Source organism: Odocoileus virginianus, unplaced genomic scaffold, assembly GCF_023699985.2.
Source record: "Odocoileus virginianus isolate 20LAN1187 ecotype Illinois unplaced genomic scaffold, Ovbor_1.2 Unplaced_Contig_1, whole genome shotgun sequence".
NCBI lineage: Eukaryota > Metazoa > Chordata > Mammalia > Artiodactyla > Cervidae > Odocoileus > Odocoileus virginianus.
The window spans coordinates 2708979-2730854 of NW_027224318.1; the positions used below are offsets into that span (position 1 = coordinate 2708979).

General features: G+C 43.1%; 1 protein-coding gene and 1 non-coding gene across 2 annotated transcripts in view; one reads left to right on the forward strand and one right to left on the reverse strand.

Annotated features, from left to right (window-relative positions):
• Positions 1–21876, forward strand: part of FGF13 (fibroblast growth factor 13) — a 520657-nt gene that overhangs the window by 399598 nt on the left and 99183 nt on the right. The gene's annotated exons all lie outside the window — the stretch shown is intronic.
• Positions 581–653, reverse strand: TRNAE-UUC (transfer RNA glutamic acid (anticodon UUC)). The gene has a single exon. It is a non-coding gene; the product is annotated as a tRNA-Glu (tRNA).

Consider the following 21876-nt stretch of genomic DNA (forward strand, 5'->3'; position numbering starts at 1 on the left):
TTACAAAAAAGTGAAAAGGGAAGAGGTGGTTACTCTCTTTAAGCTCATCTCGAAAGGTGATGCCTTTCAACAATGTAAGTTACTGAAACAGAATAAAAGATGCTAGCAGAAAGATACTATTTCCTCTCCTTCACTCCCTCTTCTTCCTCTATTATAAATGTTAGCATTTCTCAAGATTTCGTCCTCAGCCTCCTCCTCATCTCCTTCTATGCATCCTTCCCAGGGCATCACATCTTATCTATTCTACCTGCCTCAAAACTGCAGTTACCGTCTCTTTGCTCTTCACTCCAGAATCTCTGACTCCATATCAGGTCCCTCTTCCATATCCCAAACCTAGTAATTCTAGATCATCTCCACCTCCCCTCAGGCATATTCAAGACTGAATTTGTGCACAAATATGAAATGATTCGTTGGCAAAGAATCAGAAAATATTTGGCTTGTAGTGCCAGTCGTCACTCACTTTTTGAATGATGTTGGGTGAGTTTACTTTCCTCACCTGTAAAATAGAATATTGGGAAAATGCACTCCGAGGTTCCCTATCTTTTCTTTTTTCCGTGCCTCATTGCTGATGGGACCTTAGTTCCCTGACCAGGGATTGAACCCGGGCCCTCAGCAGTGAAAGTGCAGAGTCCTAATCACTGAACCACCAGGGAATTCCCCCCATGGTTCCCTATCTTGATGAACAACAACACCCCAACCATCCAGTTGCCCAAGTCAAAAACCCTAGAGTACTCTTTGACCCCTGCCTCTTCCTTACCTTCCATCTCCAGTCCATAATCATGTTCTATGAATTCTACATCCACAGTGGCTTTGAAGTCTGCTTTTTCTCTGTTCACCGTGTCATTGCCTCTTTAGGCTCTCGACATTGCTTGGGATAGCTGACATCTCAGATGTCATCCTCCTTCTCTAATCTTGTATTTGCAGCCACCACACAGTCTTCACACTGCAGCCACTGAGCTCTTTCTAAAATGCCAACTGGGTCAGGTCCCTCACTGAAAATGCATATTTCCCCCCGGGCACATAGGATGGTGGCAAGCCTTTCCATGGTCCACGAGGTGCCACACGATCCAGCCTACTAGCAACTTTCACGACTTCATGTCTCATCCCACCCCTGCAGATCTGTGTGCCAAGCATACCAAACTGGATGCGTCTCTCAACTGGTCTGATTGTCTCAATCCTGTCTGTCTTTGTACTTGTTCCCTCTGCCAGGAATTCTTAGCCCCTCCCAATTCACTTGACTAATGACCGCTGGCCTTCAAAACTCTGCCACCACCACCTGCTCTGAGAAGGGGCTTCCCTGACCACCCCCTACCCCACGGCTGGGTTTGGTAGATGCCCCACTCACTCTGTGCTTTCATAATGCCTTGTGCCACATCCCTGTTGTTATGCTGACTGCCTCATAAGGTAATTAATTATATGTGTGTTAGTTGCTCTCTCCTGGGAGCTAAGTATATCTAAGCATTTAGCATAGAGACTTTGTGTGATTCTTCTGGGTTCTGCCCCTTTCTAGAACAGTTCCTGTTTTCACCTGATTGCATCTTGTTTCAGATTAGTATCCCCTTTTCTGGATGCCTTCCCTGATTCCAACCTCCCTAAGTCTGACCAGTGTCTTCGATGTCCCTGCTCTGTAACCCTGAACTTCTCTTTAAATGTTTACTTCTCTGTCTCGTCCGCTATATGCAGAATCCCTTGAGATTTTATTCAACATGGTGTTTCCCATCCCAGCCTCCTGTTACAGTCAAGCACAGAGCCAGGTACAGATTACTCATTCATTAAATGTTTGCTGATTTCACTTTGCATTTGGACATTGTGATTTTGCCTCATTTCTATTTCATTTAAATGACATTCCTGTTTGTATACCGCTCCTGGTGGCATATTTTCCAAGCATTATATAGTTTTACAGATTTGTACTCTTTTGTCCTCTAGGTGGGGTTGTTTGGAAAAGAAATGCAAAGTTATGTATACTTTTTTTTTTTTCATTTATTTTTATTAGTTGGAGGCTAATTACTTTACATCATTGCAGTGGTTTTTGTCATACATTGAAATGAATTAGCCATGGATTTACATGTATTCCCCAAGAAGGAGGTACTGTATTAGTCAGCTAGGGCTGACATAGCAAAATACTAGAAAAAGGGTGACTTAAACACTGGAGATTTCTTTCCTCAAAGTTCTAGGGGCGAGAAGTCCAGGATCAAGGTGCTGTAAGGGTTAGTTTGTGGTTAAAGCCTCTTTCCCAGCTTGTAGGTGGCTAACTTCTCATGGTGCCCTTACATAATCCTGGGGGTGGGGGAGTGGGAAAGAGAGAGAGAGAGATTTTCTGAGTGCTCTAGTATCTCTTCCTCTTATAAGAACTCCAGTTCCTTCAGATTAGGATCCTACCATTATGATGTCATTTAGCCTAATTAACCCCCTAAGGGAGCTTCCTTGGTGGCTCAGAAATAAAGAATCCACCTGCAATTCAGGAGCTGCAGGAGACACAAGTTCGATTCCTGGTTCAAGAAAATTCCCCTGGAGAAGGGAATGGCTACGCATTCCAGTATTCTTGGTTCGAGAATCCTCATGGACAGAGGTGCCCTGGTGGGCTACAGTCCATAGGGTCGCAAAGAGTCAGACACGACTAAAGCGACTTAGCACGCACGCATCTACCCCTCTAAAGGCCCTATAGCCAAATTGGGGGCTAGGGGTTCAACCCCTGAATTCTGGGGGGCAGGGGACACACAATTCAGTGCATAAGAGAACCACATCCCAAGGTTATCAACATTTTGTGCCATTCCATTAAACACTATATTTATATTGTCTTAGAACAAAAGCAGCAGGGTTGGTTGTAACCCCGACTTATGATGAGACTTCCTGAGTCTGTTCCCTCGTGTGTCAAAGGAGGGGACTTCTGCTGTGGAAGCAGTGTGGGGGCAGGTGAGCCCACAGGAAACCCTCAGGCTGGAGAAATGATACTTGAGTTCTTTCCCTTTTCCGGCGCTTCATTATCTCAGAAGCCTAGAGTCACCGTGGCTGGCCCACAAGTGCCCTCCTTCTGGGTCAAGTGGACTGCCTTCTTCAAGGGCTTCAGTTTTCTGGGTGTCAGGTTTTCAAAACTTCCTTCAGGGATCCCTCGCCTGGAAACCAGAAATTCCAGAAGTAGTGGAGGCAGCGCCATCCAGGGTGGTTTTCTGACCTCTAGACTCTGGGGTCATCTGATACACAGGTGGAGAACACAACACCCACCTAGGATCAGGACCTTGGAGCCACTTCACGGGCTCCCTGAATGATTCTGCCCTGGCTAAAGAGGCTCATGCCCGAGGAGACCTTAGCTTGGCGTGTCCTCAGTGGTTTTCACTAAATACTAGTATTAAGAAACATTAGTAGTTATTGTGGGAAATGAAGGATTCTGGGGACAAATTAGTATGTTTAATCCAGAGTTTCTCACAGATAATAGGTTTCTTTATTGTAGGCTTTATGAGAACCTTCAGCCATCCAAATGTATGATACAAATCTGCAAGAGCAGGGCGTGGCAAACAGCCTTTCCCAAACTAACTGATCACGGGGCCTTTTCAGTCAGAAAATCTTGGTCAGATTAGTGTTTCCAAGGACTCACTCTTAGGAATGCCTCCTCTGGGACAGTCATGCAAAAAGCCATGTGCGAGGTATACCTTGACCCAGTTCCTCCAGGCCTAACCGTGCTGTCTGTCTCTCTGCTTGGGCTCCCAGCAATGCCAAGTCCTCTTGTTCTCCCATCCTGACTTGGCCTTTGCCTGTTCACCTGCCTCTTTCTTGGCTGACTTAGAAATCCCATAGGATTCTGCTGCCAGCCTCCTTTCCGGGCTCTCTGCTTTCCAGTAAGAATTGGCAGGTACACAGACCAGGCCCTCTGGACCAAGAGAGTCTGGCTTGTTCTCAATCCTCCCCGTGCAATGTAGACTCTGTCTTGGTCAGCAGGGATACAGACTGCTGAAATCATCAGATACCTTGCAAATAGAGGCTTTCCTGAGACCCAAGGCAGGTATTTAATACTGTGGGACTCGCATAATAAGCATCTTACAAAAGACTCGTTTGCCTGGGCCCACTGAACAGGGAAGGGGAAATACAGTCAGTTTTTTTTTTACATTTTTAAAAATTTTAATAAAGCCAAAATGGATCAGAATTTTGTTTAGTTTTCATGTTATGTAATGCTAAAAAAACCCACAAAAATATAATCTCTAAATTAAAGTTTCTTTAGATTTATTTATTTCTAATTGAAGGATATAGCAACTGCTTTTTATCAGGGCTTCCAAGGTGGTGCTAGTGGTAAAGAATCTGCCTGCAATATAGGAGATACTGGAGATGCGGGTTCAATCCTTGGATGGAAGATCCCCTGGAGAGGGAATGGCAACCCACTCCAGTACTCTTGCCTGGAGAATTCCATGAACAGAGGAGCCTGGCGGACTACTACAGTCCATGGGGTCTCAAGAGTCGGACACAACTGAACTACTGAACACACACACAGACAGACACACACATTATGTGCCAGCCACTGTAGTGAGTACTTTATATACATCACCTAGTTGAGTTTTCACAACCACCCTAACAGATAGCTACACGTATTCCATCCATTTTCCAGAGGAGGAAATTGGAAGTCAGAGAGGTGAGGGAATAGGCCCAAGGAAGCTCAGAGACAGGATTCAAGGCTCCGTCTGTGTGGCTCTGGACCCCATGCTTTTCACCTCTTTGCTCTGTTGCTTCTCTAGTCACCCGTGTGCCTGACCCTCAGGCCAAACGGAAACATTGGAGTTTGGAGCAGAGAAAGGTTTATTGCAGGTCCGAACAAGGAGAAAGTAGGGGCTCATGCTCACAAAGCCCAATCTCCCTTATGGTTTTGCTGGGGAAAAATAGGCAAAATTTGGAGGAAGTGGTAGGAAGCCTGGCAGGGTGTGTGGCCTTCCTCTGATTGGTTAGTAGTGAGGTAAGAGGGTGGTGTTTTCAGAATCTCAATCATCAACCTTCTGATTCCAACCTGTTTGGGGTCCACATGTGTGTGCTCAGCCTGAAGTTACCAACCTCCATCTGGGTGGGGACGCTGGTTCCATAAAAGAACTCAAAGATAGATATCAGATTGTTATGCACACCCCCAGAAGGAGCCAGGACCCTGCTCCATGCCTGCACTGTTGCCTGTTCCTGCATTCCCTCATTCCCTTAATTATAAGTGTTTGAATCTGCCCTGTGGAACTCAGGGAAGGACTGGAAGGCTGAACCATTTCCCCTACAAATAAGAGAGGCTTTTATACCCGGGAGGACCCCCACAGGGTCCTGCTCAATTTCAGTCCCCTCTCCCACTTTTTTTATTCTGCTCCATCTTGAGGGGAAAAGGAGTAAGACAAGAAAGAGAATAACGTTTTGGGTAGAGAGGTTAATCTCGGCAGAAGAGTTGGTTTTGGGGGGACTCAGTTTTACTTCCTTGTTAATCTCCAGATGGAATAGAGCCCATTGGCCTGGTGTCATCCAAATCAAAGAGCAGCTTAGGTGACTATTTGAAGTCATCAGTGCCTGCCCCTTCCCCAACCCAAGAATCAGTTGATGTGTAGTGAAGAGAACTAGGGTTTTTTGTGGGGGATAGTGATGGTGGGGTCTTCAGAAGGAACCTATGACTCCCTTTTCCATCCTCATTATCTCTCACTGTGTCACTTACCTCTTTTTCATTCCTCTCCCACCCCCCAGGCCGCAGCCCATATTACCTGTGTGAGAGCACTTTTAAACCTTTCTAGCATAAAACCCAATTGCCCTTGGGGTGAAGTCCAAATTCCTGAAACTGACTTTCTAAATGATCACCTGCCTGCTTCTTCAGTTTATGCCTCTGAAATCCTCTGTTCTTCGCTGCCCATCCTTAGCCTGTGGTCATCCTAAATGACTTCACCTTCAGGAGTATCCCATGTGGGTTTGGCTTGCTCTGTCTACTTTTTTGGCCTAGAATACCTATTTCTTTTACCTACTCCATCTGCCTAGCGAACGCCTATTCAACTTTCAATGCACAGGTCAACTGTCTCCTTCTCCATGAAGCCTTTTAGGTTTTAACTCACCATCTTTGAGTCTTAACCTGGCCTGGTTCACTTTTGAAGATGGTTTTCCAAGGTACCTCTCAGCTCTGGACAAGCTCCTCCCCGGCAGGGACCCGGGCTTCTTTATTCCCGTGTCTCAAGCAGCCAGAACAGGCTTAGCACATAATAAGCACTCAGGAAATGTTTGCTGAATGAAAGGTAGTTTCCCTAAAATAAGAAATTGACATTCATTTAAAATCCGGCCAAGATAATTTTCAGAATAAGAGAACTAAACAGACTATAATTTATTCCTATGGTATTCAGATATGAATCTTAAAAAGTCAAAAATTTTAATTTCTACTTGCATAAAATCTTAAGAGGAAAATAAAAATCATTGAAGCAGGATTAGCACGCAACTGAAATATGCTAGCTCTCCACCAGAGGGTGCTATGAACACAAAGAGAAGCCGTTCTTCATTAGTTTGTTCTCCCTCAGAGACAAACTGCAGAAATCAAATAACTTTTCTGTTTTCCCTGCATTGCGTACAATTTGGGGAGAAATGAATAACTCTCCCACGATGCTTGAAAATCACGTATATCTGGAACAAGATTTCCTTCTAATAAGATGTGCATATGTGCCTGCCTGCTGGTGCATGTGCACACGCGCACACACACACCCCCCTAGAATCTTTAAAAGATCAAGCATCAAGTTTACAAATGTATGAATTGTTGTATATCTTGAGCTTGTTCAGTGACACATTCAGGTGTTATTTACTACAACATCAGAAGCAGAATCAAGCAGAAGATAGCATGTGCTATGTTGCTTTTAACCCTGACATAGAATATTCTGGAAGACCAGTCCAAGTATCAGAGATGGGGTATCATCCAGCTCTTGTTACTAAGAGCACAAAGACAAAGCAGTACCAGCTTGTGTGCACTGGTTCAGTTTTGATTCTTACAAGACTGTAACAGGAAAAAAAAAAAGAAAAAAATTAAAAAAAAAAAAAAAAAGACTGTAACAGGGGAATACACACACCATGATCAATATTTGGGAAGCTGTAGTTTGTATAACCAGTGACTTAGGCCAATCAAACCTTGTTTTCAACATCGTCGCTCCAGTTTCTGCCTTCAGCAAATCCCTGTTGGCCTTGGATGCTGAATGATATTTTTAAAACGTATTCATGTTTAGCATCCTTTTAGATTCCCCGAGCTCCATGTATATGTGTGTGTTTTCCATCTGTGTCTCCTGCACACGCCAAAGGTACACGGTACAAAGGTACACTGTAAGGACTCCGTTAGTATTCATGGATTGCTTGCTTATTGATCAGTTTCTGTAAAAATGTTGCCAAAATGTTGGCAAAAAATGTTTGCCTGACACAAAATGTTGTGTCAGGAAGGATAGCGATGAGATTACAGGGGATACAAGTAAATGGGCCAGAAGGGACTGAGGGGAAGAGAAAAAGACTCATTTCATCGATTGCTCAGTGTGCTGGGCACCGCCCTACCCACTTTCTGTGAATTTCTCGTCTAATTCTTACAGAGCCCAAGGAAGAAATCATTACCACTCTGATCCCACCACTTAGCTTTTTGCACAGTTGTGACTCTTACGTTAAAATACTCAATTAAGCAGCATTCCTGGGAGTGGCCAAGGTTTCATGTGTGCCTGTTGTACCTTTGGATTTGAGCCGTGGGCAGAATAAATGATGAGCTGTTACTGAAGCTGACTCTGTGTTCCCAGGGGTAGGGGTGATGTGGCTCTCCTTGGCCGCTCCTCTGCCCCTGCTGTAGTCAGAGAAATTGACAGGGAGATGCAGCCCTCAGCAGTGGACAGAAGTGAAGCTGTTCCTATCTTTTGACTGGAGTCGGGGGGGGGGGGGTGCCTGTTGGGCATTTCCTTTCCTCCCTGGGACTCTTGAGTATCATCAGAAATGAGAGACATGGGCAGTGCTGATGGATGTCGAGCAATTGGATTCACTGGAGAATGCTTTATAGAGGAGGAGGGATTCACCATCATGATAACTCTGCCTCAGGAGACACCATAAAGGGTATCTAGTTTAACCACCAAGCAAGCTTTTGAAACCCTTGATAGGATTCCAGCCACTTGCCCGCTGTGTGATCTTGGGCAAGGAACTTCACCTCTCTTAGCCTGCATTTTCTCATCTACAAAAACAAAGAGCAGAACAAACAAAACCTTACGGGGCCGTCATGAGAATTCAGTGAGATAACATGCACTCCTGAAACATACTAGGTACTCAGTACTTTTCATTTTTATTTTTTAGAGCAGTTTTAGATTCACAGCAAAATTGAGAGGAAGGTACACTGATGTCCCCTATACCCCTGTCCCCTCCCACACACAGTCTCCCCCATTATCCACATCCCCTACCATGGTGGTGCATCTGTTGCTGCTGATGAACTGAGAGTGACATCGTAATCACCCAAAGTCCATAGCATACCCTAGGGTTCACTCTTGGTCCTGTGCATGCAGTGTGTCTGGACAAATGTATAATGACATGTATCCATCATTGTGGTATCATACAGAGTATTTTCACTGCCCTAAATATCCTCTGTGCTCTGCATATTTATCCCTTCCTCTTCATGATCCCTTGCAATGACTTTACTGTTCCCATATTTTGCCTTTCTCAGTATGTCGTCTGGTTGGAATCACACAGTATATGCTCTTTGCTCACTGGCTGCTTTCACTCAGTCGTATGCATTGGAGGCTCTTCCATGTCCCTCCATGGCTGGTAGGTCATTTCTGTCCATTTGTTGCTACGTGCTAAATCACTTCAGTCGTGTCCAACTCTGTGTGACCCTATGGACTAGCCTGCCAGGCTCCTCTGTCCATGAGATTCTCCAGGCAAGAATACTGGAGAGGGTTGCCATGCCCTCCTCCAGGGGATCTTCCCAACCCAGGGATCGAACCCAGCATCTCTTACATCTCCTGCATTGGGAGGCAGGTTCTTTACCACTAGCACCACCTGGGAAGCCCCTTAGCGTTGTTGGATATTACATTGTCTGGATGTGCCACAGTTTATTTATCTGTTACCTACTGAAGGACATCCTGGTTGCTTCCAAGTTTTGGGCGATGAGGAATAAAGCTACTATAAATATTTGCATGCAGGTTTTGGTATAGGCATAAAATTTCAAGCCACTGGTACTTTTCAATGGAAAATGTGCCTGTCCTTACTCCTATAATTTCCTCTCTCCCATAACTTTTTCCCAATGTGAGGGATCCATGCAGCCTAAATGCCCAATTTGCAGCAAAACTGTCTTATTAATTAGCCAGGAAGCTGCAATGGTACAGCAAGTGAACAATGTACTACAAATCTGTTTACATCGACTTCTGTAGACATTTTAAAACAATTAAACTGCCAAGGGGGCCTGGAGACAGCCTTGCATTTTAATGGGAAATGATTAAATATCAGGCATTATTGCTTTGGATGTGGATGTGTCTGGGCTCTAAGAGGAGGGCAGAGTATTGATCAGGGCCTCCAGGAAGGCAGGATGCTTACTCGGGCTACTGGGCCACAGGCTGATGAAAGCTTGAAGATCTGAACTTCTAGGGCTGGGATGAAAGGCCACTCACTGGAGCTGACTAGATTTGTCAGCTTCTGTCTAGCGGGACTCTCCCTGTAGGGCAGACAGTAGATTGTGACTTTGACGGGGTACTGTTGGTCAATGGGCAGAAAGAGAGTTGCTGAAGAGGGTGAGGGACACAGCACTGCGTGCTGACCCCAGGATCAATCCCACCTGGATGAAATCCTTGTAAGGGGAGTGAAGGCACCCTGGCCACCCCTGTGTAAGCTGACAAATGCAAAACTGTGTCCTACAGCTGGCGAACGTTTGTCCCAGTGATGACAGCTGCGCAGGCTCAGGCTCCTGGTGTGTTCACCATTTAGGATACCCTATTTCCTGTTGATTTCATTTGTTCACAGGCACTTGTCAGTTCACATGGGACCCTTGCCCTCAGGCCCACTTATAGGCCAATAAATGTGAACAGCTGAACGTAATCAAGTCGGATAGTCCAATGATAGATGTTTGTGTTGGGTACACTGAAGGGACCAAGGTCAGCTGAGAAGTGTGGAGAGGCTGGAAGAAAAACCTTCCTAGGAGATATCCATTTGGAAGGTTAACAGGCAGACAGAGGGCACCCCAGGCTGGGAGATCTTGAACAGACCTGCTGAGGTATGAAAGAGCCTGGTACTAGTTCTGAGAACTCAATTAGTCTGGCATGTGGGGTTGGGAGTGGTACCAAGAGACTGGCTCAGCCCAAACCTATCCCCCTTACTACTTTTGAAAGGGTGGGAGGACCTTAGCACTAAGGTTCAGAAACTGTAATTAACTAAGAAGTGATGAAAACGTTGAAGTCCATCCCACCTAAGGCAAAATAGACTAGCATCCCTTACTATTATTTACTTTTCTGTCACTTGAAAACCTTCCATCGGTCCCAGTACCCAAGAGTATGCCAGTGAAAGAACAAGGCTCTTTTCTTTCAAAGTGAAAACACCTTGGTGAGATTTGTCATTTATTCACAAATTCGTGTGAATCCGTTTAATTGGATTGCTTTCCTCCATAATGCCTGACCAAGACCGGCCACATTGAGGACTAGGAGGCGGGGGAGACCTGGAATGCAAGAGAAGGAAAGGCCTGGGGTACGGAGGGGGCTGCCAGCCTCGTACGGGGCTGGCTCCTCCTGCAGTGGACTTCTAGCAGCTGGACTGCAGCACGAAGCCTCGGAGTAGCTGACAACTAGTTTGGGAGAAAGGAGCGCAGAAATAAATTTCACCTGCCTTGCAGTTTGGCTCCAAGTCGGCCCTCACGTTGTTTATTTCTGTACCGTCTAGACAGTCGAAGATTGAGTTGCTCTCATCCCAGTGCACTGACCGGTTCAGCCCCTGTCCGGCCAGAGGAAACTAGAGCGCAGCTACAGGGAAGATCCGAGTCTCTTGATGAGACCCAATAAGACCACTCAGATGGAGATGACTTAATTTCCTCCCTTGAGAAATGCCTTTTTAATAAGAGTTCTTCCATTGGCCAAGAGAGACTGCCTCTGTATTAGGGTTTTCTATTTTTGTTTGAAGGAAGCTGGCATCTGTCCTGTGTAAGGAGTTCACTGAAGCCTCAGTTCTTCCATTAGCCATTTGGGGTTGCAAACAAGGATCCAGGCCGGTGCGGCTGTGTGTCCAGTGTCAGAACACGAGCTCAGATTCCTGGTCCCAGGGCCGTGGGGAAGACCCCATGGCCACACTCTGAAGCTGACCATCTGCCCTCTAAGCAGGACTGACGAATGGCTGGCAAGGTTCAGGATTAGCTACCTAATTTGCAGGGCCTGGTGCAAAATGAAAATGTTAAAAAATTCTGCTCTTTGTTCCAAAATTATTGAAAATTTTTAAAAAACAAGCAAAAAACCAAAAAAAAAAAAAAAAAAAAGGGTCACAACAAAGCTTATGAAACCAGGACACTCTCCCCTGCTGAGGAAAAGCTCCTTGGCTCCTGTGGGTTCTAAGGGCTCCTGGTGTTCAGGCCCCCTGGCTGTGGGCAGAGGATGGAGGCGGGGAGAAGATGCTTGATTTGAAGGCAGAACAAATTTTCTCCATCCTCTGCCTACTGCTGAAATCCTGTCCTTACAGAGCTAAACCAATTTCGCTGGAGGCTGGATCCCTTTGGGAGGGGCTCCCGTCTGCAGCTGTTGTCTGTTACACTCTTCGTGTTGGATGGAAAAGTGGAGGGAGAGAGCACAAGGCAATTTTGAGTATGCAGAGACGCTTAAGGGAAAAAAAATTATGTAAGTTTATGGAATGCTTTGGGGTATACATAATCTTCCTTTCCATATAGCACTGAGAATGGGTGATGGGTTCAATAAATATAGCTCCTGGTGGGTGTCAGTAATTCTTCAATATTCATTGATAGTGACGATATTCAGACCTTGAGACAGATTTCCTTTCTTTCTGACTCAAGGGAAATTTTCCCAGAGCTACACAGAAGGAGAATCCAATCTGTTCAATAGGAAAGACTCATTTGCTCCCGGAATAACTTAATTTCCATTTCCATTTGAATTTTTAACCAAAATAGTGGATCTTCCATAAGGCAGAAATAAAAAGAATGACAATTTGGTTTGGGGTTTCACTTTTCCTTAAAATTTTGATTCCTATATTAACACTGTTGAGTGCTTCAGTAACGTGTGTGGCATAATGTTAAAATAGACTGTGTTTCTTGCCTTTTGTTATAATTAGCTAAAAGCCTCGTCATTGGTTGCTAGTAGAGTCTCTGAATTTTTTAACAAAGGACTTTGATATGAAAATGCATTTTTTGTCAAGAAACTCAAAATTCAGGTAAAGTGTCAACATTTGACAAGGAATTGTGACAGGGGATTGAACAACTGTAATTCTTATCCATGTTTATTTTGCTTGTAGCCTTTTTGATTCATCAGTAAATCAATTTCAAAACAAAAGACACATTTTCCACATCCCAAAAGGTATCAGGGAGCCTTTCAGACAACAAGATTTCTGACTGTGGGAGAAACGTCTACCAAAGAAAGCAGCTTGCTCCAAAAACTCATCTAATGTGCTGAGGGATCCTGTTACAGACCATTTTTCGTAATTCTAGAAGGCAAAATAAAATTTTATGCTTGGAAATAATAAGTTTAAGCAAATAGTATGGGCAAAGCTTATATCTGAGTCCAAGCAATGGTCTGATTATTGCCAGAACAATACTGCTGCATGATGAATCATTAATGATCTGTGAGAGTCATAATGGTCTGTCACTAATGCCCATTAATGATCTCTCTATACCGCGAGTATGGGCTTGATGTTTCTGGCCAGTACCTTGGAGAATACTTTAGATGTGCCCTAAACTTTCTCTGATCTCCTCTCTCTCTGTCTGCTCCAAATGTAGACAGCAATTGTCTGGGGTAGGACCAGCTTATAAAGAAGCATGGCTTTGTTAAGGAAGTCGTATTCAGGTAAGATTTATTTAAGCAATGTTTTTGAAGGACAGATTTGAGAACTTATCTTGGACATTAATGCCTTTGTGGAAATTAGCAGAATTATGTCGGAGATCTTTCTGTTGAGATCTCTTCTGTCCAAATGGGACAGCGGCTGTTCAGTTTCCCCGTTCTCCATGATGGGTGGCTGTTGAACATAGACTCTTTGAGAAATGCTTCCTTTGTTTTGTTGCGTTTTTTCCTAAGGAATTTTAGATCTTAATTGTTAGAGAAGAGGAATGTTTGTGTCCTGAAAGCCCTGTTTGTATTTAGAAAACTGTGACACAAGCTGGTTCAAGAGAGATTTCCTAACTCTGAATTTGCCTTTATTCTGTGTAGGTAGCACAAGACATTGAATTTCTAAAGGAAGAAAGGGGAATAAATATTTATCATCAGCTTGAAATGTATTTTGCTTTTGGCTTAGGAAAGGAAGGAAAGAGAAGGCAACATAGAGCTAAGGGGGGGGGGGGCCGGTCGACACAGTCACATATTAATTCTGAGAATCTTATTAGGTGTATCTTCAGGGAAATCACAGAAGATAGGCACTCCATATATAAGTGAAACTAAGAGAAGATCCGTTCCTCCATGGCGGCCAGGGAGATGCGGCAGATAGCTAATGGAACCAACGCCCAAGAGCCTCCGGCTCACGGAGGAAAACAAGATGAGACAAGGTTGCCTAAGCGGCCACTTTCCAGCCTCTGAAAATAACATGACAGGGATTCTTGGGGAGGGTTTCAGTCACTCTGGTGGCTACTTTTTGATGAGAAATATGAACATGTAACTAAATGGAAAATGACATCTTTACTTTGGAAACTTTGGCCAGTCTTCATATTATCTGAACGAAGTAGCCTCATCAAGCAAACACTTGCATTGCAACCCTTTGCACTTTCTTGATCATTGAACTCGCAAGGACCAGGAGGATTGCTCACCCCTCTAAATATTTCATTTTGCTAGGATGTTTAGTCCAAATGAGTGATTACTCTTTGCAATTTTTGTTTCTTCAAAATCGTCCCCCCCCCCATTCAAAAACTACTGAGTAGCTTGTGTTTACTCAACAGAATTAACTGGGATTGATAGATTTTTCCCTCCTGAGAACTTCATAAGATCTCCCGAACTACTTGGAGTGGTCCTGGAGCATCCCGAGATGAAGGTTAGGATTGATCTGTCATGTTGCATGGGCGTTGCTTATTTGGTTATTTTCAATTGATCTCCTCATGAAAAGGAGAAAAAAGCTCATCTGAGCATTAGGGCATCCTGGGCAATATTAGTGATGGAGATCATTATAGACTTTGTGAGGTCAGTTCAGCATTTCATTTTCTGATTATTTTCACAACTCATGCTTCTAATAAACCCACCAAAGTTTCTACATTTCAGATGGTAAATGGCTTGTGATAATCCTTAAAGGGACTACGGACTCCATGCCCCTTAGAATTCATGTGGAAAAAACCTTTAAACTCATTGCTCTGCTTGTAAAATATTTGAGTAGAAAGCATGCATTAATTCTTAGCTGAGTAAGGTCTGTGCCATAAGTAATTCTTACCAGACAATTATTTCATTGACAAGTGCATAGATTAATTGGAAGCGATCAGATTGCCATCTAAGCTGTTTGGTTAGATTCAAGCACAAACTAACTTTATGCTTACAAAAGACTTCTAGATTGATTGATGAAATGCTATAAATAGATGTGTCTGTTTTAAATAGATGTATGTTCATGGCAAACCAAGGCCCTTTGCAGAAATGAGTGCAAACTTGGGGACAGATTGGCAGTCACCAAGGATGCTGCAGTGTCTCTTTGAAAGGAAAGGAAGGTACCTGATGTGATATAGGGTAAGCTCTGAGTCCATGGTAACACAGTGCAAAGGAGACCAGGAGAAAGGATTTTGCAACCAAAGAATGACAAGTCTCAAGAAAGGTCAGGTAGTTTATCTCTTTGTGTTTAGACAGGAAAATACTTCTCTTGTACAGATGAGATTTGTCTTCAGCCACCACACCCACAAGCTCTTGAGCTCTTTAAAGAATTCATTTCAATGGCTCTTAAGGCAAAAACATTCATCCTAAATTCTCCCTCCTCTAGTTGAGTCTGGTGCGTCTTGTTTGGTCCTCAGGGAACCCAGAGAACAGACTGTAGCTGTGTTCTGTGTAACCCTTCACAACACAGAAGGGCTTCCCTGGTGGCTCAGATGGTAAGGAATCTGCCTGCAATGCAGGAGACCCAGGTTCGATCCCTGGGTCCAGAAGATCCCCTGGAGTAGGAAATGGCAACCCACTCCAGTATTCTTGCCTGGAGAATCCCCATTGGACAGAGGAGCCTGACAGGCTACAGTCCATGGGGTCGCAAAGAGTCAGACACGACTAAGCAACTAACCTTTCCTTTCCTTTCACAACACAGAAGCCCTCCTGATCATGCTAATTGAAGTTAAGGATGCTAAGCGTCTTTAGACTCCTAAAAGTCTTATGTCTAACCATCCTGCCTTACCTCACCCATTTATTTCTCTAAGTCCTTATATCCTTGTTGTACTGCTTTCTGCTTGTCCCTATGACTATTTTTTCAGCTTTTCAAAGTCCTTTCGTATCCGTTTCTTTTTCTGGCTGTTGTGGGCCTTCTATTCATGGCTATGCCTACATCTGCCTAATCGTCCACATATCATGTTGACTGAGAGTTTCCAGAATTTAGAACACATGAAGACAGATTCCCCCTTCTTTAGGAACTACAGGAGACAGTGTATTTGTTTTGTCTTTAGGAACTACAGGAAACAGTGTATTTGTTTTGTTTTCTTCTCGATAGGCACTTAGGAAATAGTATATGTATTCATTGTTTTTTAATCAATGATGACTTAAGTCTATTTTTCAGGGGATGCAAATGTGTACCTTCAGCTGTTCCATAGATCACTCATTTCAAACATGGAGGCCACTGTTACTTGGGCAGTGCTTCAAAGTGCCTTCTTATGATACACAGCTCTGACTGCCTGGCCGTGGATCTGGGGCTTAGAAGATACTCAGGGTGTTTTGAGTGAATGAATATCTTGACAATGGTTGCATAGAGAGCACTCCAGAATATTTCAATCTAGTTGCTTTGGACAAATGAGTGAACAATCTAAACTGATCTTATAAAACTAGCCAGAAAGAATATCTTCAAATCATGTCTTTAGAATGTATCATGGAAGTGTGTATTTGCCTTTGCCTTTTGCTTTAGAAACTAGAAGCTTGGGGTTGTGAATACTGTTAGAAGTGAAGAGATCTTGAGAAGAAAAGGAAAGTATCCATGGGAAGCAAGTATCTTTGGGGTAGTAAAAGTTCCATAAGTTCTTCTTGGAAGACCAGTGATGTGGGAGAAAGATGAATATGCCATATTTCTTTTAATTCCTGCAGTGCCACTGGATGTGGCCCATAACTTTAAGGATAACTCAATTTACAGAACAACTGTGTCTTGCTTTATACAATTAAACTGCTTCCAGAAAATTATGTGTATACATCAAGTACCATTTGAAATCCAAATGGAGTGTGTAGTAAGGAAACGAGCCTTGTGAATGTTTTTGTAAAGTGAAGACTTCTTTTAAAATAGATATATTTAAAAGATTACCCTTTAATCTATCCATTGGAAAGTCTGAGTTTTGCCTACAAGAATTAAAACATAACAACATTCTGTTGAGAAGGAATTCTTTGACCAGGGCTTGCTAAACTGTTTTAATAGGGTCTTATTTGGGAGAATGTTAAAAATGGTTGCATTTAAGTCTGGTTACTTTGTTTTGCAATTTCTTGTGTAATTTATTATTTTCTTTGGATTTAGCAGCTATTATCTGACATGACATGGTACTACTGCCTTCTAAAATAGAATTTTGAAAAAGTTTCATTCAAAGGGAGCTATAAATAACAGGTATGATCATTTGTATGTTTAAAGACAGTGTGTGCCTCTCTCCTGGACGTAAAGCTTTAATTTGTTACCTGTGCCAATTTCCCATGTCTAGTTCAACATGTAGCTTCAATGTCCAAATATTAACCATTTCCCAACATACTCCATCCTGTACTCTGTTCTTAGAGGATGAAGACTACTGATTCAGGATCCTTTCATGATAAAATGAGTGTTATCTAGGCATATACTAGGGCTCCAGAGGAGTCAGATTTGGGATATCTACTGGGACTCTTGGACTTTCTAGGTGGTGCTAGTGGTAAAGAACCCGCCTGCCAATGCAGGAGACATAAGAGACACGGGTTTGATCCCTGGTCTGGGAAGATCCTCTGGAGAAGGAAATGGCAGCCCACTCCAGTATTCTTGCCTGGAGAATCCCATGGACCAGGGAGCCAGTTGGGCTACGGTTGATAGAGTCACAAAGAGTCAGACACGACTGAAGTGACTTAGCATGCACATACGCAGTGGGACTCTTTGGTTGGTTGGTTATGTGCATGCATTGCTGGCATTCTTTGTACTATTTACTGTTCACTAGAGGGCTTAACTGCATGCGTGAGTAAGAAGATATTTTTCCAGCTCCAATACTAGCTAGTATAAGGTATCATGACAAGGTCTTCAAATTCCACATTATCATGTTGCTCTCTCAAGAAAAACGCTCACTGGCTTCATTCTGTACGCCAACCAGTTGGAGGCAGGGGGTGATTGGCTTTATTCTGTAAGCAGAATCCACAACAGGCTAGCTCAACATACCTTCTAGTCCTATCTCCTTTCTTCCCCAAAAGAACGGCTTCAGTCAGTCCTCTTTGTCTCCATTACGCCAACAGGAATTTGTCCAGTTCATTAAAGTGTTCTCTCTGCAGCAGCCTCTCTGTGATGTTCTACTTGCTGAAGAAGGTGCCAAAATGAAACAGCCATAGGGCCTGCCTTCCAGGAAGGCATAGTCTGGTTGCCCAGCTAACACCAGACCCATAACAAGTGCTGTAATGGAAATACAAAAAGCCACAGAGGGTCAGGACTAGGAGAGCCACCTTCTGCTGGCTGGATTTGGGATCACCTCCCTGAGGAGGTGTTATTTAACCAGGGACTTAAACATGTGTGAGACTTTGGTTCATGTCCTCTGAGATGCCCTTCCAAAGCTCTCCCCAGACAAATAAGATTTCTTCACCCCTAGAGCTCTCATAGGACTTACTGGCTAAACCAATCATATGACACTGGTTCTAAACTCCTTCATTTGTATTGAACTTTGTGCTCATTTCCCCACTGGATTTTAAACTCCTTGGAGGCAGGGCTCCTACTGAATCCTTTTTTTATTATTATTCCTCTAACCTATATTTGCGTGTGTGCTAAGTCACTTCAATTGTGTCTGACTCTGTGCGACCTATGGATTGTAGTCTGCCAGGCTCCTCTGTCCATGGGATTCTCCAGGCAAGAATACTAGAGTGGGTTGCCATGCCCTCTCCAGAGGATCTTCCTGACCCAGGGATCGAACCCTCATCTCTTATGTCTTCTGCATTGGCAGGCGGGTTCTTTACCACTAGCACCACCTGGGAAGCCCCCCGCCCCAACCCCACCCCGCTCCCAGTTGATAGCACAGGACTAAACACAATAGTAACTTAAAAATATCATTTATATGAAATAAAAAAACAAAAACTTTTGTTTGCATCCTGAGAACTCCCTGACTTCTTAGTTGGTTGACAAACAGGCTACACAGTAGAATACCGAGATATAACACAACTAGTCAAGTTCACTGTAGCTGAGCCAGCCTGGACTGCAGACAAATTGTAACGATTCCTTTTAACATCTTTCATTCACTCAACAACTATGCACAGAGCTTGCTATGTCACAGGCACTGTGCTGGCTTCGGGATGGACAGTGCAAACCATGGGATATATAGTCTAGAAGCAGCTCAAGAAGCCTTTTTGATCCCTTTCCCCTACATCACATCATGATCCTGCTGTATAGATCTTAACATTCCAAAAACAACTATATTGGGCTCTTAGTATTTCCTGTTCCATATAATTTCACTCTCTTAAATGTGTGATCCACTTGGTCCTTGTTCTTGGTCAGCAATTTCTTTCTTCCTCCTCATTAAGAAAAAGAGGCTGAAGTCATCACCCTAATGGTTAGACTGTGTGACCAAGAGAAAACAGCTACTATTTGTTACATATCAACTATGGGCCAGCCTCCAGCTTAAATATTGTACGTGGATAACTCTTATTCTTACAACTACCCTGCCAGGCAGGTGAATATTTTCTGAATTTTACTGCTGGGGGAACCGAGGCTCAGAGAGATTAAATAATCAGGCTGAGCTCCCAGTTCATGAACGTTGGAGCCAGTCTTTAATATACATCCATGTCATGCCATATTGGGCTTCCCTGGTGGCTCAGTGCTAAAGAATCTGCCTGCAATGCAGGAGACCTGGGTTCGATCCCTGAATTGGGAAGATCTCCTGGAGAAGGAAATGGCAACCCACTCCAGTATTCTTACTGGAAAATCCCATGGATAGAGGAGCCTGGTGGACTACAGTCTGTGGGGTCACAAAAGAGTTGGACAGAACTTAGCAACTAAACAACAACAGCAAATACCATACTGTCCCAGGTGTAATGAATTTTGAGCAAATATTGGTTTGTTTATTGGCTGAATGTTACTATTCTGATTGCAATATTTTTATATATTTAAAATACCAATGTCAGAGGTTTATAGTCCTGGGTTGCTAGCAATCCCCAGCCTGTTTCTTTCTGTTCCCATAACAATTCTATGACTGCTTTATGCATCATAGAAGCAAAATTATTGTTTTGACACAATAAAACTCATTCTCCTGAAACATTCTTTACATGAATACCTATTGACAGTTCATCTCAATAATAGGAAGATGTAGAATCTCAGTTAATGTTATAGTTTCTGTCAAATACTCAAAGTTTCAAGCCTCCAACTAAAAATTATAACATCAATTCATCTCAATAAAATAGAGTAATCTGATTCATAGTTTCATAGACACATGAAAGCTGACTCTTAACACTCATCACTTATGAAAAGATCCAAGATCACATTTCAAGCCTTAGCTCCAGTGTTGTCTAACTACACTATTTCTCTATGATAAACTTCTGGATTCTGGGCTGAAGATTTTGGAACCCAGCTGTTTTGCAATGTCAGGGTGTGCCATCAGTATCCTCTGTGAAAGTGGTTCAAGTTGGTGATGCTTTGGTTGAAACCCAAGAATCTGCTGAAGAATTGATGCTTTTGAACTGTGGTGTTGGAGAAGACTCTTGAGAGTCCCTTGGGCTGCAAGGATATCCAACCAGTCCATCCTAAAGGAAATCAGTCTGAATATTCATTGGAAGGACTGATGCTGAAGCTGAAACTCCAATACTTTGGCCACCTGATACAAAGAACTAACTCATTTGAAAAGACTCTGATTCTGGGAAAGATTGAAGGCATGAGAAGAAGGGGACGACAGAGGATGAGATGATTGGATGGCATCGCCAACTCAATGAACATGAATTTGAGTAAACTCCAAGAATTGGTGATGGACAGGAGGCCTGGTGTGCTATAGTCCATGGGGTCTCAAAAGTCAGACACAACTGAGTGACTGGACTGAACTGAATTGAACTAAACAAGAATCTACATTGGAACAAGGATTCCATGTCATTCTGGAACAGGAAGATGACACATACCACACTCAGAGAAATCTTTCTGGAACTGTTCTTCTCCACTCGCTATTCTCTTCCCAGTCTTCATTGTTGTCCTTCCCTCACCAGCCTCCCACATCCACACACAAGAAGTTGAGTGTATATTACTTTTTAAAGTTTTTTTTTTTTGCTATTTAGATATAATTTACATACAGTGATGTTCTAAGTAGACATAGATAGTGTCATCAGTTTTGAAAAAATGCCTTCACTCATGTAATCTGTACTCAAGATAGAGAACATATCCATCACCCCAGAAAGTCCCCTTATTTCCCTTCCTAGTCAACACCCCAGAAGCAATCCCTGAACTTATTTCTATCATCATTGGTTATATTTTTGCTACTTTAGAACTTCATATCAATGGAAACATTATAGTAGGTGCTTTTTTGGTGTCTAGGCTCCTTTTGCCCAGTATAAGGTTTCACATGGGTGAAACTCACCCATGTGTCTGTGTGTATCAGTAAGTCGTGACACTTTCTTGCTGAGAAGTATTCCATTGCCCGAATATATCAGTTTGTTTACCTAATCTGTCACTGAGGGACATCTAGACTGTTGCCAGATTTTGCCTACAACAAGTAAAGCAATTCTTACAAACTTTTCTATGGACATGTGTTTTCATTTTTTTTTTTTTTTTGGACAAACACCTAGCACTTGCCTATTAAGGTTGATATAAGTTTAATTTTTAAGCTACTGCTAAACAGTTTCCCATCATTTTTATATTCCTGCCAAGGAGAACTCTGATCGTTCTCCATAATTACCAACATTTGGGGTTGACGGTTGTTTTTATTCGTCACAGTCTTGTGTGTATATTGTGGGATTACATTTTGGTTTTAATTTACATCTGGCTGATAACGAAGGATGTTGAATACTTCTTCATGTGCTTGGTGGTTCTTTGTAAATCTTCTTTACTGAAGTATCCGTTCAAGTGTTTTCCTGTTTTTCACTGATTTTTGGTCTTTTTTATTGAGTTGTCCACAACAGTCTCTCATTATCCTTTTAATGGCTGTAGTATCTCTAATGATGTCCTCATTTCCATTTATTATATTCACAGTTTGTTTTTTTTTCTTTTTCTTCATCTGTATTGGTGGTGGTGGTGGTTTAGTTGCTAAGTCATGTCCAATTCTTGCGACCCCATGGACTATAGCCTGCCAGGCTCCTCTGTTCATGAGATTCTCCAGGCAAGAATACTGGAGTGTGTGCCATTTCCTTCTCCAGGGGATCTTCCCAACCCAGGAATCAAACCCGGGTCTCCTGAATTGCAGGCAGATTCTTTACTGACTGAGCTACCAGGGAAGTC